Source organism: Bufo gargarizans, chromosome 9 (assembly GCF_014858855.1).
Source record: "Bufo gargarizans isolate SCDJY-AF-19 chromosome 9, ASM1485885v1, whole genome shotgun sequence".
NCBI lineage: Eukaryota > Metazoa > Chordata > Amphibia > Anura > Bufonidae > Bufo > Bufo gargarizans.
Genome location: NC_058088.1, coordinates 89,057,710 through 89,076,638, shown reverse-complemented (window position 1 = coordinate 89,076,638; position 18,929 = coordinate 89,057,710).

Below are 18,929 nucleotides of genomic sequence, written 5' to 3'. Positions count from 1 at the left end.
GTATGTGGGAGTTAGGTGCTGAGGTCCAACTCACATCCAATTGGACTGTGTTCACACACTGTAGGTAGGTTAGCAGTAGGTCCCATGCCACACTGATTACCTTGACAGGGTTCATTGAGCTCCGATATGTTCCTGACTGGAATAAATTGGCCAAAGTCTGAGTTTTTAATATCATTGTGAGGGTTTGGCCAGTATTGTTAGTAGCATATTATTGTGGTGCACTTTTTGCAGTGATTTATGGATTTTTATATTTTCATCCACACATTATTCCATCTCGTGTAGGATGTTTTTTGTGGTGCACGTCGTCCACTACCAACATCCTCCATTGTATCAATTTTTGCTGGGGATTGCCATTAGCAGTGGATCACATGCGGAGGGATTGCTCCAACCGGGTATAAACGCGCTACAGTGTTTGGGGTTTTAAACACTTGCTCCCATTTAGGCCACTTTATTCTGTAACTTTTTTCTTGATATATATAGAACGTGCCATATTTTATCATTGGTAACATTCTGTGCACCTGGCAGCCCGTGTCACATGGCCTGTTATAGGTGAGGCTCGCAGCCTTGTCAGAACTATTGGGCATGAATAAAGTCCATAAGTATAAGGCCTATATAAGAGTATGGAAATGAGCCTAAGGGACAACCATTTTGTCTTATTTTAAAAGGCAGAGTGAGTTCAGGATTTTTTTTACTCTGAAATTGCTAACCTAAGGTTTACGATATGTACCAAAGTGTTTACCTAAGTCTGTTTTTGTGAGAAGGAGATGTCCCAAGGTCTAATGAAATGTAATTGCCTAGATAAGACAATGTATTAGAAATGTGCTGAGTTCTGATGATTTTCAGTGAATAGAAAGACTCTAATCTTTCTTTGTGGTTTTATATGAATCAATGTATGAGTAGATTGATTTTATATTATCAATTTTAATAGGTGTGCTGAATATATAGTATATATATAAGTATGGTCCTTATAGCTATATTCAGTTTTAAGATTAGAAACGAGGTACAAATTCCTCTGTCATTTTTAGAATCTCTCTCAGTGTAACACACAAGTTAATTATTTCTCTCCTTGAGGTTTTCTTGAATGGAGAAATGTGGACACAGGTGATCATGAACAAATCCTGTCTTTTCCAAGAACAATGAATTAAGTCATGTTTATCTTGATTTAATTAGGTCTGGTCAAAAGATTTAAGGATAAACAAGGTAGTTGACTAAGTATAAAAGTCATTGTCTATTCAAGATCTTCTCAAGGTTTTGTCTGAAACCTTAGATAAAATTTATTGCTATTATATAAATAAGAGAATGAAGTGAGTGCTTCGACTTTGGTATGGAGTACTAGTGCCATCTAGTGTTAGGGTAACAAAGATTTAGGGAGGTTCTATCAATTATAAAGTGAGGTCACTAGTTAATGATAAAACGTGGCCAAGCCCTTTCTAAGATAGGATAAAAAAGATGGTATGGGCTGACAGAAGGGATCGATCTCTAAAGCTCTCTAGCTCTCTCTCTGACCATCTTCAAAAGACCATCTTCAAAAAGACCATCCGGAAGGGACGATCATCTACAAAAGACCAGATCCAGCCCTGACCACCTTTTCAGTCATTGGAGGCAGCCATCTTAAAACCATTGAAACTGATTTCTGCTAGCTGACATTTTGGTATAGTATAACCTTACCTATATTTTATAGGATAATTAATTAATATAATACATATCTATATATATTCAATTAACCATACTTTGTGTATAGTATCTGTTTTGGAATAAGATTGGGGTGTACCTGCAGCATCATCCTGAAAATTAATCCAATACAGGGAGATTGAAAATATACTGGTGAAAATACTGTATTATCTCCAAGGAATTGAATTCAGTTCTAGACCAGTATGGTTGATATATATATATATATATATATATATATATATATATATATATATATTTGTATAGATAAAAGATAAACCAGATTTGGGTTAATCGGACATTTGTCGGCTGAGAGAAATCAAGTATTTAATTGATTTAAAATATAATTTTTATATATATTATTTTGCACTAAAAATTGTATTAATAAATTACATATATATTTTGTCTGTAACTGGGTTTTGTCTTCCATTCAACGCAGATCACGAGCTTGTTTTAACTTGATATTTATGATACTAAATTAGAATCTCCTTTATTACAGATTTTAATTTATTCACATAAATAATATAGATTGTCAATCGGAGACAGCATAAATATTCCGACAGCATCCTCCTACCCTGCAGTATTTTCTCCATCCAAAATTCCGGAACACTTGCCGGAATGCCGGATCCGGCATTATTTTACATTGAAATGCATTAATGCTGGATCCGGCCTAAGAGTTCCAAAAAAAACGGATCCGGTTTTGCGGTCTGCGCATGAGACGGATGTGTTATTGAAATACTTTTGCAAGACGGATCCGCATCCAAATGGTATCCATTTGCATACAGATTGACAAATCCGGCAGGCAGTTCCGGTGACGGGACTGCCTGACGGAATCCAGCGACGCTAGTGTGAAAGTACCCTTACGCAGAACATAAGCAGATACGTAGACATGATCCTACGTCCATTTGTACTGTCTCTTCCATCATAATCTCTGTACACATCCATTCCTCATGATGAGGGGATCTGTACCACCAGATATTTTTTCTGAAAGAAAGGGGGACTCACTGTGAGAAGCATAACAAATTCATTCTGTCTCTATTGAGATTTATTCTAGACCGCAAAATTTTTACTTCAGCCAGCTCAGGGGTGTTGAAATGGGCAGCCCCTGTGCCCCTATCTTTGCAAACCTATAGCTGGGCTGGTAGGAGAAAGAGGTCATTTTCAGCGAACCTTGTGAAGGATGGTCATCATATATACAATTGTGGCCACGTTATATAGATGACATACTGATTCTGTGGAAAGGAAGTTAGGAGTTTGAGGCCTTTGTTAAACAGCTAAATGTGAATAATCTTGGACTATTCTTTACCTCAACCATTAATAAATTTGGAGATCACCTTCCTGGACCTATACATCACCAAGGGCAGGAACGGCCACATCATGACAAGAATGTTTCACAAACCAACTACGACAAACAACCTATTGCAATGGCATAACTGGCATCCGCAGGCCTTACGCAGAGGCATACCAAAGGGACAATACCTAAGGACAAGAAGGAATTGCTCAAGGTCGCTTGATTTTAAGAAAACTGCGGATGACCTTAGAGATAGGTCCAAGGCTCGTGGCTACCTTGACACCACCCTCAGGAATGCCTACCATCATGCTCAATGCTCCGACTCTCTTGACCCCAAACGAGACAAAAACAGAGAATGATGTGTTGAGAATCATCGGGATGTTTGATGCCGGACATCAAATGGTGAAGGACAGCATTACCCCCCACTGGGGTATCCTTCGTACGGATCCTGATGTAGGTGATATAATAGGAAGCTATCCATCAATCACATACCGCAGATTTAGAAACCTCAGGGACAGACTAGTCCATAGCTTTCTGACTCCCACCCAGACACGAAGATGGTTAACATCTAACGTTAAAGGCACGTACAGATGCAGCTGATGCGTTGCTTGCAATTCTATCATGATGGACAGAACCTTCACTTGTTCAGTGAGTCTGAAAACCTTTAACATTCGGTCATTCATTACATCCAAGTCCACAGCAATAATCTATCTAATAACATGTGACTGTGGCCTACAATACATCGGTAAGAGGATACGTGAATTTAGACGAAGAATTGGGGAACACCTAAATGACGTCTTTAATAAAAGAGACACCACCATTGCAAGACACGTCAATAAGGCACATGAAGGCAATGCCAAGGTGATACACTTTCAGGGTATTGAACAAGTGCGCCAATCTCCAAGGGGAGGAGATTTGGATAAGAGACTGCTCAGAAAAGAACTAGAGTGAATCTACCATTTGAATACGGAAAAACCAAAGTGACTGAATGAACTTAGCAGTTTTGCATGCTTCATAGAATAATGTGAGGCATAACTGCTATTAGAGTTCGCCCGGCGGTTCGCCCGGCGGTTGCTTTGCGGCAAACTTTGCATGTTCGTGATTCACCGAACATGCGAACATATAGAGATATTCGCACCCGCCATATTCTTTTACATTGTGAAGAACTTTGACCCATGACAGATTCATCAGGTGGTACAGGACAGCCAATTGAGACGTTTCAGCACATGGACATACCCCCTACCTTATAAATAAACCTGATCCATTTTACATTTAGTGTCTTGCCAGTGTAGAGAGAGGTTGCTGTGTGGAGCAGGGACAGGCTGTTAGGGACACCAAACGCTAGCTAATAGTGCCACAAAAGTTCCTGAAAACAGGAATTTGGACTAGTGTTGAGTGAATCAAAGCCAAGTAAATTGACTTTTATCAGAATCTCAGGAAAAATTTGATTAGCTGCAAATCTGAATTCCCTCACACTTCGTGGTAACAAATCTATTTTTCCTGAAATGGCGGTAAAAATAAAAAATACCTACTTACCTGATACATTTGCGTGCGACAAGGCTGTCACGGCCATCTTGATTAGAGATATCGCACAAAATGGTGTGCAGGTTGACATCACTATATTTGGCTAACGTGATGACTTCATCACATCACAGTGCGTGATTTCGCATAGTGTCTTTAATGAAGATGACAATGGCAGCCTCTAAGTAATAAAAATGGATAAGGTTGGTATTTATTGATTTATTTTTACCCTGAATAATTCCTGAAAGGCCTAAAATTGTAGCCTTGGATGCAGCAATCAGTGATGAATGCGCCCACTACATACAATGGAATGAACTTCGTGACAAAGTAATACATCACAAATTGAATTTCTTTGTGAAATCCGGCGAAGCAGCCGAATCAAATTTTTCATAATTTCGCTCATCTATACTTTGGACCACTGAGCAACTAACCATATGTCTATCCGTATTGTTTCTATGTTTAATGATCATGAAATAAAGATTTGTTTTTATGGGGAAAATAAAGGCTCGACTTGATTTGGAGTATTGATAATTTATTGGAGCTGTTCTAATTTATGGGTTTGATATATGAAAGGAAAAGATGGTTGGTAAATATACTATATTAATAACTAGTAGAAATACTCATCTTAATGTTGGAAAAAAAAACTTTTATGCCTATAATACACACAGGTGCCCCTCCGAATGGGTTATGCTCACCAGCACATATGTCGTCCTAGTGATGCAATATAAAATAATGGTTGTGGTGCATTTACAGTTCCATTATTTGTTGTCATTGCAGTGGATGTGAGGTAGACAAAATGTAATTGTACACATACAATGAATGCACTTATGTATGCTGGTAACTCCAAAATCTTCAATCAGAAAAACTGAGGAGATGCTGGTTAATGAGCCTAGGAAAATTAGAAAGATAATGAATGATGTAATCAAAAAGCGTGACAAATGACATTTACTAACCGAAAACCACTTGTATAATGTCATTTGCATTTGCGACCATGGGGCGAGTAAGTGCAGTCATTTACATTTAGTAATGACTGGCATCAATTAACATTCATAATGACACTAAACCTATGTTATTGTTGAGCAGGAGGAATTCTTACAATAGTTTTATACTCAACACAAAGTTTAAAGATCAAAGTTCAGAATATGTAACTAGTCTAACAATCTGCTTTGTGTGAACATAGAATTAAATAGGAGTCAAAACTAGAAAAAAAATATCAATGATCTTTTACCCTACATTAAAAATGAGAGTTCTTAATGTCTTACTTCTATGGTGATCGCTAGGTAATTAAATCCTGCCTGCTTGAATAGAGGAAAATATGTGTTTATAGTACAGGTGTGGAAAATGCTGCAAAGTAAGTAGGCTTTCAAAAATAGATATGTTAATAGTTTAAATCTAAATATATTTTGCAGCAAGACAACCCCAAACATACAGCTTATGTCATTAAGAACTATCTTCAGCATAAAGATGTTACAATGGCGGTTAACTTGTTGTCATTGTTCCATGTGCACAGTTGCCGGCTTTTTTGGGGGTTTGAATTTGGGTCATTGTCCTCAATGGTGGTTCATGTTGCCACTGTTCCGTGCATCCTGTCGTTGGCTTCTTGTGGGTGTGAATTTGGACCGCTTTTTATTTCACCTCAGTTTAGAACTGCTAGGGATAACCTTCCATGACTCTTTGTGTGCACTTGTTTGTTTATTGAGTTTATTTTCCTTGCTATATATTTTCAGAGTTGTGTGTCCTTGCCCTGGTTATACAAGTTATGTCTGCCTGGTTTCTCCATGTTCTTTTTGAATATGTTCAGATTCTGTCTGCTTGTTCAGTGTAGGACTTTATCTGTCTGCCTGGTCTCTCAAAATTGTGTTTGGATTGTTTAGGTTTTGTCTGTGTCTGAGATCTGCCCTCTGCCTGGTTTTGCCTGTGTGTCTTGTCTGTGTGTAAAAGGAAATATTAATTATTGATACTTTAGATTAATATCAATAATTAATATTCATAAATAGGCGTCTATTGCTGACTCCGCCTATTTATACTATTAATACAAACTACCTTGTTGCTCTATCTTTTCCTGAACTATGTGCAATGGATTATTACAGCAGCGACCAAAAGGACTATAAACTGTGTATTTTAAAAATAAAGTAATTTATTTATCAAATACAAGTCTACAGTCTATAAATTCTACTATATCTCTATATATTTATATCAATGGTTATAAATATATATACATATAGACATACACCGCAATACAGTAACAACACTACAAAACCTGACTATGCTAACACAACACAATGTACTATATAATCCCAATTCCAGCACCAATTTATCTACACATATACTTACATACACACAGTTAGCAGGGCCCACCCACCTGGCTACACACTGTCCCTATGGGATAACAAGAGGGTTAAATGCAATAAGGGGTTATGGTGGCACTGCAAGGGTTAATATATGCAGGCCAGGAATATAGGCAGGGTAGATTGCAGGGGTTAATGCACAGGAATTGCAAGGGTTAATGGCAGGAGAATATTGGTGGCAGTGGGAATGTAGGTGTATATAGGGTATTCAGGGGTAACAGGGGTTAATGTATGTGGTAAAGGGCAAGGTATAGCAGGGGTTATTGTTAATTGGTATAGGGGTTATTGGTTAGGGGTAATGCAGTTCAAGGTGTATAGCAGGGGTTAATGTATATTGGTGGCAGTGAGAATGATAGAGTTGATCACAATATGCTAATTTTTTTAGAAGGACCTGTGTGTATATATATACAGGTCCTTTTAAAAAAATTAGCATATTGTGATAAAGTTCATTATTTTCTGCAATGTACTGATAAACATTAGACTTTCATATATTTTAGATTCATTACACATCAACTGAAGTAGTTCAAGCCTTTTATTGTTTTAATATTGATGATTTTGGCATACAGCTCATGAAAACCCAAAATTCCTATCTCAAAAAATTAGCATATTTCATCCAACCAATAAAAGAAAAGTGTTTTTAATACAAAAAAAGTCAACCTTCAAATAATTATGTTCAGTTATGCACTCAATACTTAGTCGGGAATCCTTTTGCAGAAATGACTGCTTCAATGCGGCGTGGCATGGAGGCCATCAGCCTGTGGCACTGCTGAGGTGTTATGGAGGCCCAGGATGCTTCGATAGCGGCCTTAAGCTCATCCAGAGTGTTGGGTCTTGCGTCTCTCAACTTTCTCTTCCCAATATCCCACAGATTCTCTGTGGGGTTCAGGTCAGGAGAGTTGGCAGGCCAATTGAGCACAGTAATACCATGGTCATTAAACCATTTTCCAGTGGTTTTGGCACTGTGAGCAGGTGCCAGGTCGTGCTGAAAAATGAAATCTTCATTTCCATAAACCTTTCAGCAGATGGAAGCATGAAGTGCTCCAAAATATCCTGATAGCTAGCTGCACTGACCCTGCCCTTGATAAAAACACAGTGGACCAACACCAGCAGCTGACATGGCACCCCAGACCATCACTGACTGTGGGTACTTGACACTGGACTTCAGGCATTTTGGCATTTCCCTCTCCCCAGTCTTCCTCCAGACCTCTGGCACCTTGATTCCAAATGGCATGCAACAGTCCAGTTGCTGCTTCTCTGTAGCCCAGGTCATGCGCTTCTGGATTCTGCCGCTGTTTCTGGTTCAAAAGTGCTTGACCTGGGGAATGCGGCCCTTGTAGCCCATTTCCTGCACACACACTGTACACGGTGGCTACTGGATGTTTCTACTCTCCAGACTCATGGTCCACATGCGTTCCGCAGGTCCCCCAAGGTCGGGATCGGTCCTTCCCTCCACAAGCTTCCTCAGGGTCCGTCACCTCTTCTCCGTTGTGCAGCGTTTTCTGCCACACTTTTACTTCCCACAGACTTCCCACTGAAGTGCCTTGATACATGCCACTCTGGGAACAGCCTATGCGTTCAGAAATCTTCGTTCTGTGTCCTTACCCTCTTGCTTGAGGGTGTTCAATGATGGCCTTCTGGACAGCAGTCAGGTCGGCAGACTAACCCATGATTGCGGTTTTGAGTAATGAACCAGTCTGGGAGTTTTAAAAGCCGCAGGAAATCTTTTGCAGGTGTTTAGAGTTAATTAGTTGATTCAGATGATTTGTTTAATAGCTCGTTTAGAGAACCTTTTCATGATATGCTAATTTTTTGAGATAGGAAATTTGGGTTTTCATGAGCTGTATGCCAAAATCATCAATATTAAAACAATAAAAGGCTTGAACTACTTCAGTTGGTGTGTAATGAATCTAAAATATATGAAAGTCTAATGTTTATCAGTACATTACAGAAAATAATGAACTTTATCACAATATGCTAATTTTTTGAGAAGGACCTGTATATATATATATATATATATATATATATATGGTATATATATATATATATATGGTATATGAAATCCGGCAGCACTCACTTTAGCGGTTATCAGGTGCAAGCGTCTCGCCTTTGACCATAGGCTTGTATATTCAAGGAAAAATCAACGCAGCACTCTTCTTGTAAAAAAAACACAGTGTCTTTATTCACACATGTGACACAAAAATAGGCAACGTTTCAATCCACTTTCGGGATCCCTCTCAAGCCAAGGGCGCTTGTTGCACCCTTCTGTTTACATCAGAGATGGTTCTGCCACTTTTTTTCTTTATATATATATATATATATATATATATATCTCCCCACACAGGAGCACTGGGCGTTGATTTGTTTTATTTTGCATGTATTTCTACTTGCGCATGTGAGTATAATTAGAACATTTTATGTCAAAGTGAACGGTGGTTCTTTACTATTTAGCAACTTTTAACATCCTATAGGATTTGCGTGAGAAGGAGGAATACAAGATGGTTATATTGGTTTGATGTGCCTGCATTCCACCTGCGCTTGTGAGTATATCAGTAAAAAGTGCGTGTGAGCGTTTTGTACAGTACTTCACTATTGGTGCAGTTTTGATGTCTCACAGAAGCTGTTGTGGGAGAAGAATATCTGGTGAATCCGGTGTTTTGCCTGTATACATAAAGTTGGATGGTTCGACTTAAAGAGTTAACCATCATTAACCATTAGGAATTTGCACGGTCCTATAGAAACGCACAAAGGCCAATAGATGCCTAGCATTAAGAAAGGTTTCTAAAGACCACTGCTACTTTAGCAATTTCACTTATGGCTACAGATAAAAGTATGTTTCTTCTAGTTATACTTTATATATGATGGATCAATGCTTAGAAATTCTGTCTTGCACCACTAACATTTTGGATGTACATGATTTTTTGTTTGGCAACATTCATTGAAGATTGTTCTCCACTGGACAATCTTTGAAGGGCAATCATGGGGCAGCATCATAGCAGTTTAGCAGTAAATACAGTAAATGATTTTTTAAGTCACATCAGGTTTTGCCTTGGTTTTCTATAATAACATGACATTGAAATAATGTTCATGTATTCCAAAAACATGTAGTTCATTTTTATTCAAAGAAGGGATTAATCTACTAAACGAATTACTACCTGTTATTGGAACAAAAGAAGCAAACCCATAAAGATCCTTTTTGTTTTTTGCACCTGTGAACTCAATTTTTGGGGGTCATACTCCATTTCTCCTGCATGTAAGTCTAACATCTGGAAAATACTCACAATGTGTAATCCATACCAGCAGCTGCCCAAGTACCTTTCAAATCAAAGTGATTGTGACTGTTCACAATGAAAAAAGGTGTGAGCAATACCTTCAGCTCTAAATATAATCTAACATCTTTATACTTACCTTTGGGTCAGACTCTACTACCTTATGTAGCCCTCGGCACTTTATTTATTTTTCCGTTCCAGCATATTGAGATAACAATGGCATACCATGCCACACAACTAGGACGTATGAATATACCCTTAAAGGGGTTGTCTGATTTTTTACTATTGATAACCTATTCTCAGGATACATCATCAATATCAGATTGGAGGTTTTATCTTCATACTCACTTCCATTCCAACACTGTGCTCCCATAAACCAGCAGTAATATGCATTGACAGGACTCCTCTTTGAGTCCGTGAGCTCAGGAGTCCTCACAATGAATTTTACTGCTGGTTTGTCAGAGCATAACATTGGAATGCCATTGATTATGAAGTTAAACATTACATAACCAGACTACGCACTACATACATTATACACTGCTTACTCTAATATGGGGGATGTTTCAGAGGTGACAGATTCCCTTTAACTTCAACCGATCACCTCCAACTTCTTTATCTGACACTTGTGCATCATAATATTCCCTCACCTTTTTATCTGATCTATCAGTATGTTCTCAATAGTTTCTTTCTAGAAACCTCTTTTTTATCATTTCAGTTGATGGACAAAATCCATCTCAAAAGTACAGTTCCTTTGTATTCATTTCAATTGTCCATCTGGCATATTCCTTAACCAGGTCCCAAAATGGCAGCAGTTCCATTCTATGTAACTATTATATTCTCTGGCATTGAAGAAAGTCCTAGCGCGCAAAGAGTCATTATTCTTAATATTTTCAAATCTGAAAAAAATGAACTGACTGTCTACTATACTCTGAAGTGAAAAGCAAGTTACGATAGTTAGCGGTTAGTGTCATATATTTGACAAAATCATCTAATTGACTTTCATTTCCCTTACGTACTATAATCACATAAACAATGGGGGTCATTAGTTAAACAGCAAGGAAGCTGTCTTACATTTAGAAGCGGCGGTGGATCTGCTGCAGTCATATAAGACACCTGTCTTAATAAATGTGCTCCAATATACCTTTTGTAATTACAGTTATCTTTTTAGGAATTGACCTGCTCTTTAGGACAGACTGGAAACTTAAAGTGGCCCTACTTTATATTAGGCCCAATCGATATTGGTGTTCTAATGTAAACAATAGTAGCGGCCGGTATGGACTAAAATGTGTATACTGTAGCTGTGTCTGCGAAAAGATTGCTCACTAGACAAGCGTTTGTTCAACTGTTGCCTAACCTTGAACCTACTTCTGTCTAAGGTCCAGTTCACACATCAGAGCCTGCACAGAGATAAGGTATAATGGGAAGATTTGCACCTCTTATGTGTTTTTGACTCGCACCTGGTTTTGACTCACAATAACTGAAAGAAATGTCTGATCACGTAAGTGAAGTGTGAACTAAGCCTTATATGTATGACCACCTTCAGACTCACTGGCTAAAAAGTGTATATTTGGGAGAAGGAAAATACTGTAGAGTATAAACCCAAGTGGTTGATGTGATGTGGCTGATATATGAAGTCTGGGGAACAAAATGTTCTAAACTTGAAAAATGAGGAGCAGATGAGACATTGCTGCTGTACTTGTCAGCATGCTTTGTATTACAAAGTTGTACTGTACTGTGCTACTGTATATATGATTTTACATACTATTAATATCAAAAATCAGGATGAAGAAACAAGTTCTCACCTAAAATGTCTTAATGCTACCATTATGTATACTGGATTCTGGAAAAGTGACTTCAGACTTTAAACCTCTACTAGTCCTTTTAGGTCTTTTTACTTCTTCCTATGATGGTGATGGCATTGCATTGTGTAATATCTATAAATAGCTATAACGTCTGAAATATCATCTCCTCACTTGTTTTGTTCCCATATTTCATACTTGTCACAAATCCTGTCTGGAAAAAGACATTTTGTCTGCATTAGTTGAGCTCACGCAGGCTGCTGCCATGCCTATTGTTTTGACAGTGCCCATAAAAAGAAATCTGTGTGTGTTTAGGGATATGATTAAATTGCAAACAGATGTGTTTGTGTAAAAATATCATTGATCAATATTTCCCAGATATATTCGCTTGGAGATTATTCCTCCACATTAACAAAATGGTGTTTGCCTTCTGATGCTTTAAAGGGTAACTGTCATATTATTTTTTTATGTAATTGGATTGGTCTGACTAGGTTTACCTTAGTTCCCTAGTTAATACTTTTGTATAGGTATTGATTTACCTAGTAATTGCAGCATGTTCTTTCCTCCCCCAGGCATTTCAGTGGTGTGGCTAAAACAGTGTTGCTAGGTGTCCTACGTCTCCTATCTTCTATATACAGAAGACGGAGAACGTAGTAAGTGGGCAGTCCCAAACTCTGGGTGCGCGCTCCTATCAGACCGGGATAGTGCAGATATTCGCGATAAAAATTAGCAATTAGAATATTTGCAATAAAAATTCGCAATTACTCAGGAGGAAGAGGGCGTGTTTAAGTCTGGAGAAAGCTGATTGGTTGGTGTGAGGCTGCGCATTCCCCAGATGAGCTGAATGAATTCTGGGTATTTAGGGAGGGAGGTCTTAGCCTCAGGGTAAGGGCATCGGCGGCCATCTTGAGAAGATAGTCTGAAAAAAGTTTTGTGAGGAGCAGCTGCTATAGATGTAAACAAGTGGTATGTGAACACAATAATCAGTGATTATGGATTATCACCGCAGCAGCAACAACATATATGAAAATAAAATTTAGAGTGAAAATATGACTATATGTAGTTTTAGAATGACAGAGCTAAGATAGATAGCTGGATAGATAGATAGATAAAGATAGATAAAAAATTGTAAGCAGCACAGCGTACGAATAGTTACGGTGTGCCAGCAGCTGTAAAAGCGATCCATCATCTAAAAAGATGAACAATAGTGTTGGTCGAGCACCAAAGTGCTCCGGTGCTCGAGTAGAACACCTCGTGATGCTCGGGTGCTCTACCGAGCCCCCAAGCACAATGGAAGTCGATGGGAGAACCCAAGCATTAAACCAGGCACCTCCTGCTCTGAAGAGGGGAGGGTGTCTGGTTCACAGGAAAAGGTCAGAAATTGATGGAAACACCACTAAAATGGTTCAGGAACAGCATGGGGAGGATGTCTAGATGCATCTTGGACTCCCAAGTCGCTGCTGGGAACGATGTTGTCCGAGTAGAACGCCAGTTTTACAGACTCACAATAATACGCACAAAACCGAAGATAAAAACTAGTATAGAGAAAAAATTGTTAGGAAACTTTCTTTCCTGTATATTTACTTGTATATAAAGTGCAAGTGCTGCCAAAAATTACAAGGAAGAGGCACTACGATACAACCTGTATATCACATAAAGTAGGGCCTCATTCACATTGTGGTACAATTGTTCATGTAGTGGGACTCCTACACTCATAAGCATTAAGTGAAAGGGCTGCCAAAAATTAAAAGGAACCAGCACTAAAATACACCCTGTATTACACATAAAGGAGGGCATACTACACACACTTGAAAAATTATGATTGATGGCCTACTGGTGACCCTCAAAAACTATTGAAGCAAGGTCCTGCTGATGTGACCATCTAAAACAGGGGCGGGGTCCTGCTTGTGAGCTGATCCTCTAAAACATTATTGGCTAGTGCCTGCTTATGATCTGACCATCTAAAACATTAGGGGCGAGGGCCTGCTGTTGATGTGACCATCTAAAACAGGGACAAGGGCCTGCTGCTGATCTGACCATCTAAAACATTAGGGGTGAGGGTCTGCTGCTGAGCTGACTATCTAAAATATTAGGGGTGAGGGTCTGCTGGTGAGATGACCATCTAAAACATTAGGGGCAAGGGCCTGCTGCTTATCTGACCATTTAAAATATTAGGGGCGAGGGCCTGCTGGTGACCTTCTAAAACATTAAGAACAAGGGCCTGCTGGTGACCCTCTGAAACATTATAGACGAGGGCCTGCTGGTGACCCTCAAAAAATTTAAGGGCGAGGGCCTGGTGGTGACCCTCTAAATTATGGTTGAGGGCCTGCTGGTGACCCTTAAAAACATTATGGGCGAGGACCTGCTGGTGACCCTGTAAAACATTAGGAGCAAGGGCAGCCTAATAAGCATGTTGATATGATGGAAGAGGAGGAGATGGAGAACTAGAAAATGGAGATTGAACCATATGCCCTGTGCATGGGAATACAGTGTATTCAATACACCATAAAAGCTACATTTAGAGGGCCCTTATGTTCAGCCGCTTTCCTCTGGCGGAGTAGAGAAGTCAGAGGCAATCCAGGGCTTGTTCATTTTTATAAGAGTCAATCAGTCAGCATTTTCAGTTGACAGGCAGATGGGCTTATCAGTTATTATGCCCCCAGCAGTTATTATGCCCCCAAGGATGGCATCCTCCGCCATCTTCCAAAATTTTCCCTCCTTGTGACACTAGGCCGCGCATCAGGTTGAGGGTGCTGGCGGGGTGTCATAAAACTGTCCCAGGCCTTGTAGAGTGTTTCCCTGCCTCTGTTGGAACTGCTATGTGCTCCTCTCGTCTCCCCTCCTTGTTGGCCAAGGAACTACATACTCTGCAGCCAGCGTTGTCAGATGGAAATTTTTGGAACAAATTTTCAACAAGGATCTTCTGGTATTTCACCATTTTGCTCACCATTTTGCTCATCCTCTCCACCACAGAAATGAGAGATGAGAAGTTCTCTTTGTAGCAGGGGTCGAGAAGGGTGAACATCCAGTAAACGATGTTGGCCAAAATGCATGTAACGCAAGGGTCACGGGAAAGGCAGCCTAACATAAAGTCAGCCATGTATGTCCTAACAGACAAGACTTTGCTGTCCTCATCAGGAGGATGACTCTCAATCTCCTCATCCTCTTTCTCCTGTTCTACCCACCCACGCTGAACAGATGGAATAAAACTTCCATGGGTATAACCTCTGTAGCGGAGGAAACCGTCTCCTGCTCTTCCTCCTCATCATCATCGCTGAGAAGACGAACTGAGAGTGGTCTGGCTATCACCATGTGCACAGTCTTCCCCCATTTCAACATCTTCCACATGCAAAACTTCCGCCATAATTGTGAGCAGTGAGTGTTTGAGTAGACACAGAAGTGGGATGGTTGCGCTGATAATAGCGTTATCGCCACTCACCATCTGTGTTGATTCCTCATACTTGCGTAAAACCTCACAGCGGTCAGGCATCAATGCCCACTCATTGCTTGTGAAGGGCGGAAGCTGACTGGAAAGGCGACGACCATGTCAAAGCTGGTATTTCACTACTGCCATCTGCTGCTCACAAAGCCTCGCCAACATGTGGAATGTGGAGTTCCAGCGCATGCTCACATCGCACAACAGTTGGTGAGCTGGCAATTGCAAGCACTGCTGCAGCATTGCCAGACCGGCGGAAACTGTCGATGACTTACAGAAATGGGCACACACCATGTGCGCACCTTCACCAGTAGCTCAGGAAAATTGGGGTAGGTTTTGAGAAACCGCTGAACCACTAGGTTGAACATGTGGGCTAGGCATGATATGTGTGTGAGCTTGCCGAGCTCCAAAGCCGCCACCAAGTTACGGCCATTATCAGACACAACCATGACTGGTTCTAGGTTGTGTGGCGGGAGCCACAGCTCAGTCTGGTCCCTCATTCTCTGCCACAGCTCTGCGGTGGTGTGCTGCTTGTCACCTAAGCAGATCAGTTTAAGCACAGTCTGTTGCCGCTTCCCCACTGCAGTGCTACACTGCTTCCAGCTACTGACTGATGTCTGACTGGTGCTACAAGATGATAATTCAGAGGAGGAGGCGGAGAAGAAGTAGTGGGAGTTTCAGCCACTAACATAGGTGGTGGCGGAAATCCTTATAGAAGTAGGGCCCGCAATCCTTGGCGTCGGTAGCATCTGTGTTATCCCAGGGTACGACTCGTTCCCAGTGTGCTGTCAGGGAAATGTAGAGTCCCTGTCCAAAATCACTTGTCCAATGTTTCGGCCGTTAAGTGGACCTCCCCAATAACTGTTTTGGTCAGGGCATGGGTGATGTTACGGGACACATGCTGGTGTAAGGATGGAATTGCACATCCTGAAAAATATTGGCGGGGAACAGAATACTGCGGGACAGCTTCAGTGTCCACAAGCCTAAATGGCAACATTTCCATGACCATTTGGAAATGTGCGCATTTAGTGCTATGGGCTGTGGGTGGCTGGCTGGGTATTTGCGCTTTTGTTCAAAGGCCTGGGGTATAGACGCTGCGCTGGGACACAGAAGTGGATATGCTAGCTGATGGTGCTTGCAAAGGTCCAGGTTTATCGGGGGAGGCATTCGGGCCTGCTTCTTATACAGGGGATTGGTGAGCACTTAACACAGGGAAAAAGGAGGCAGTGGTGTGACCCGCAGACACTGGTTGTGGACCTGGGCGTTCGGCCGACCTATTAGGGTGCTTTGATGCCATGTAGCGGATTATGTTGGTGGTGGTGAGGTTGCTGCTCATTTTGGTACAGCACAGGTTACAAATTACAATTCTTTTATCGGCCACACATTCATCAAAAAAGCGCCAGACTGCGGAACACCTATCCCTTGGCAAGGGAGATTGCCGCAAGGGGGTGCTCCAGGGAACAGTTGTGGGCCTGTTTGATGTGGCCAGCCTTCTCCCTTTTGCCACCTTACTGCCTCTTCCAGCCTGTCGCGGTGCTGCGGATCCCTCCCCCTCTGTACTGCTGTCCTCGCTTGGCTTGCCACCTTCCCAAGTTGGATCACTGATTTAATCGTCTAGCACGTCCTCTTTCACTTCCTTACTCTGGTCATCGACTTGTTGACCTAACAACAACCTCAGTTATTGACAACTGTGTCTCATCCTCGTCATGAACCTCTTCAGACACTAATTGCGGTTGACTTATTGGCAACCGTGTCTCATCATCATCATCCACCTTGTGAAACACTAATTGCCGTGCCCCACCGTCATCTTCTTCTGACTGTGGATGCTCTAGAGTTTGGGAATCAGGGCACAAGATCTCCTCATGTCCCTCTTCAAACGGGCTTGGCGAGAGGCACAAATTAAGGAATGGTGATGAAGACAACTCCTCAGAATATCTGAGTGTGGGATCACTTGTTTGCAAAGACTCTCCATTGTGGGTGGAAGGAGTATCAGGGTGAGGATTCTGCTGACCAGACTCTTGGCTACTGAGACTGGACTTTGTGGAAGACAGGTGTGTGCATAACCAATTGGAAGCATTATCTTCTGCAATCCAACCGCCTAATAAAAATTTACACTGAATTTATGTCACTGATATTTAGGTTGCATAAATGTTATACAGGCGGTATAGTGCAAGTAATGTCGCTGTCACCACCGCCTAATAAAAAATTACACTGAATGAATGTCACTGATATTTAGGATGCGCACACGTTAAACAGTAGGTATAGCGCAAGTAATGTTGCTGTCACCACCCCCTAATAAAAAATCACACTGAATGAATGTCACTGATATTTAGGATGCACAAACGTTATACAGGAGGTATAGCGCAAGTAATGATACTGTCACCATGGCCTAATAACAAATTACACTGAATGAGTGTCGCTTATATTTAGGTTGCACAAACATTATACAGGAGGTATAGTGCAAGTAATGTCGCTGTCACCAGCGGCTAATGAAAAATTACCCTGAATTACTGTCACTGATATTTAGGATGGGCAAACGTTATACAGGAGATGTAGCGCAGATATTGTCGCTGTCACCAGCGCGAAAAAATTACACTGAATGTCACTGATATTTCAGATGCGCTAATGTTATACTGGAGATATAGCGCAGGTAATGTTGCTGCCACCAGCAGCAAAAAAAATTTGACTGAATGTCGCAAATATTTCGGATACGCAAACGTTATACAGGTGATGTAGCGCAGGTAATGTAACTGTCTGCAGCGGACACCATCTATGGAAAAAGTACACTGGATGTCACAGATATTTTTAGGCTGCACACACGTTAGACAGGAGATGTAGCGCAGATATTGTCGCTGTCTGCTGCGGCCAAACAATTGAAAGTTATTGAGTGCAGGTTGCGCTAAAATATATATATATATTGCTGCCAGATACAACTATAGTCTTTAAAAGGACTTTTGGGTTTCTAACAAGTTTTAGCTATTTAGTGCAGGTTGCACTAAAAATACATATTGCTGCCACACACAATAGTCCTTAAAAGGACTTTTGGGTCTCTAACAAGTTTTAGCAATTTAGCGCAGGTTGCGCTAAAAATATATATTGCTGCCACACACAACAATAGTCCTTAAAAGGACTTTTGGGTCTATAACAAGTATGAAGGCGAAAATATTCCTATTTCACTCCCTACACTATCTCTCCCTTTTGCTTTCCAGCTCTCCCTGACTAAAACTTAGCCGAACAAGTGTCATTGTGTGCTATATAGCACCCGATGACGCATTCCGGGCAGCCAATCACTGTAATGCCAGTAGCCAACATGGCTACGGCATTACAGTGAATGGCAGTATTTACCTGCATGTTTATTGGCTGGCAGCCAACAAAAGTGCGGGGAGGAGACTCGAGCATCGTGCTCGAGCACAAGCAGTATTCGGCCAAACACCTCGATGTTCCGAGCATCGCAATGCTCGAGTAAAATTAGTGTTCAGCTGAGCATTGCTCGCCCAACACTAATAAACAATGAAAAAATTCCACGGCACTCCCAAAAGAATAAAAATAGTGTCCTTCAATCACCAGACAGTGACTTTTCAGTCCTCTTACTGGGACTTT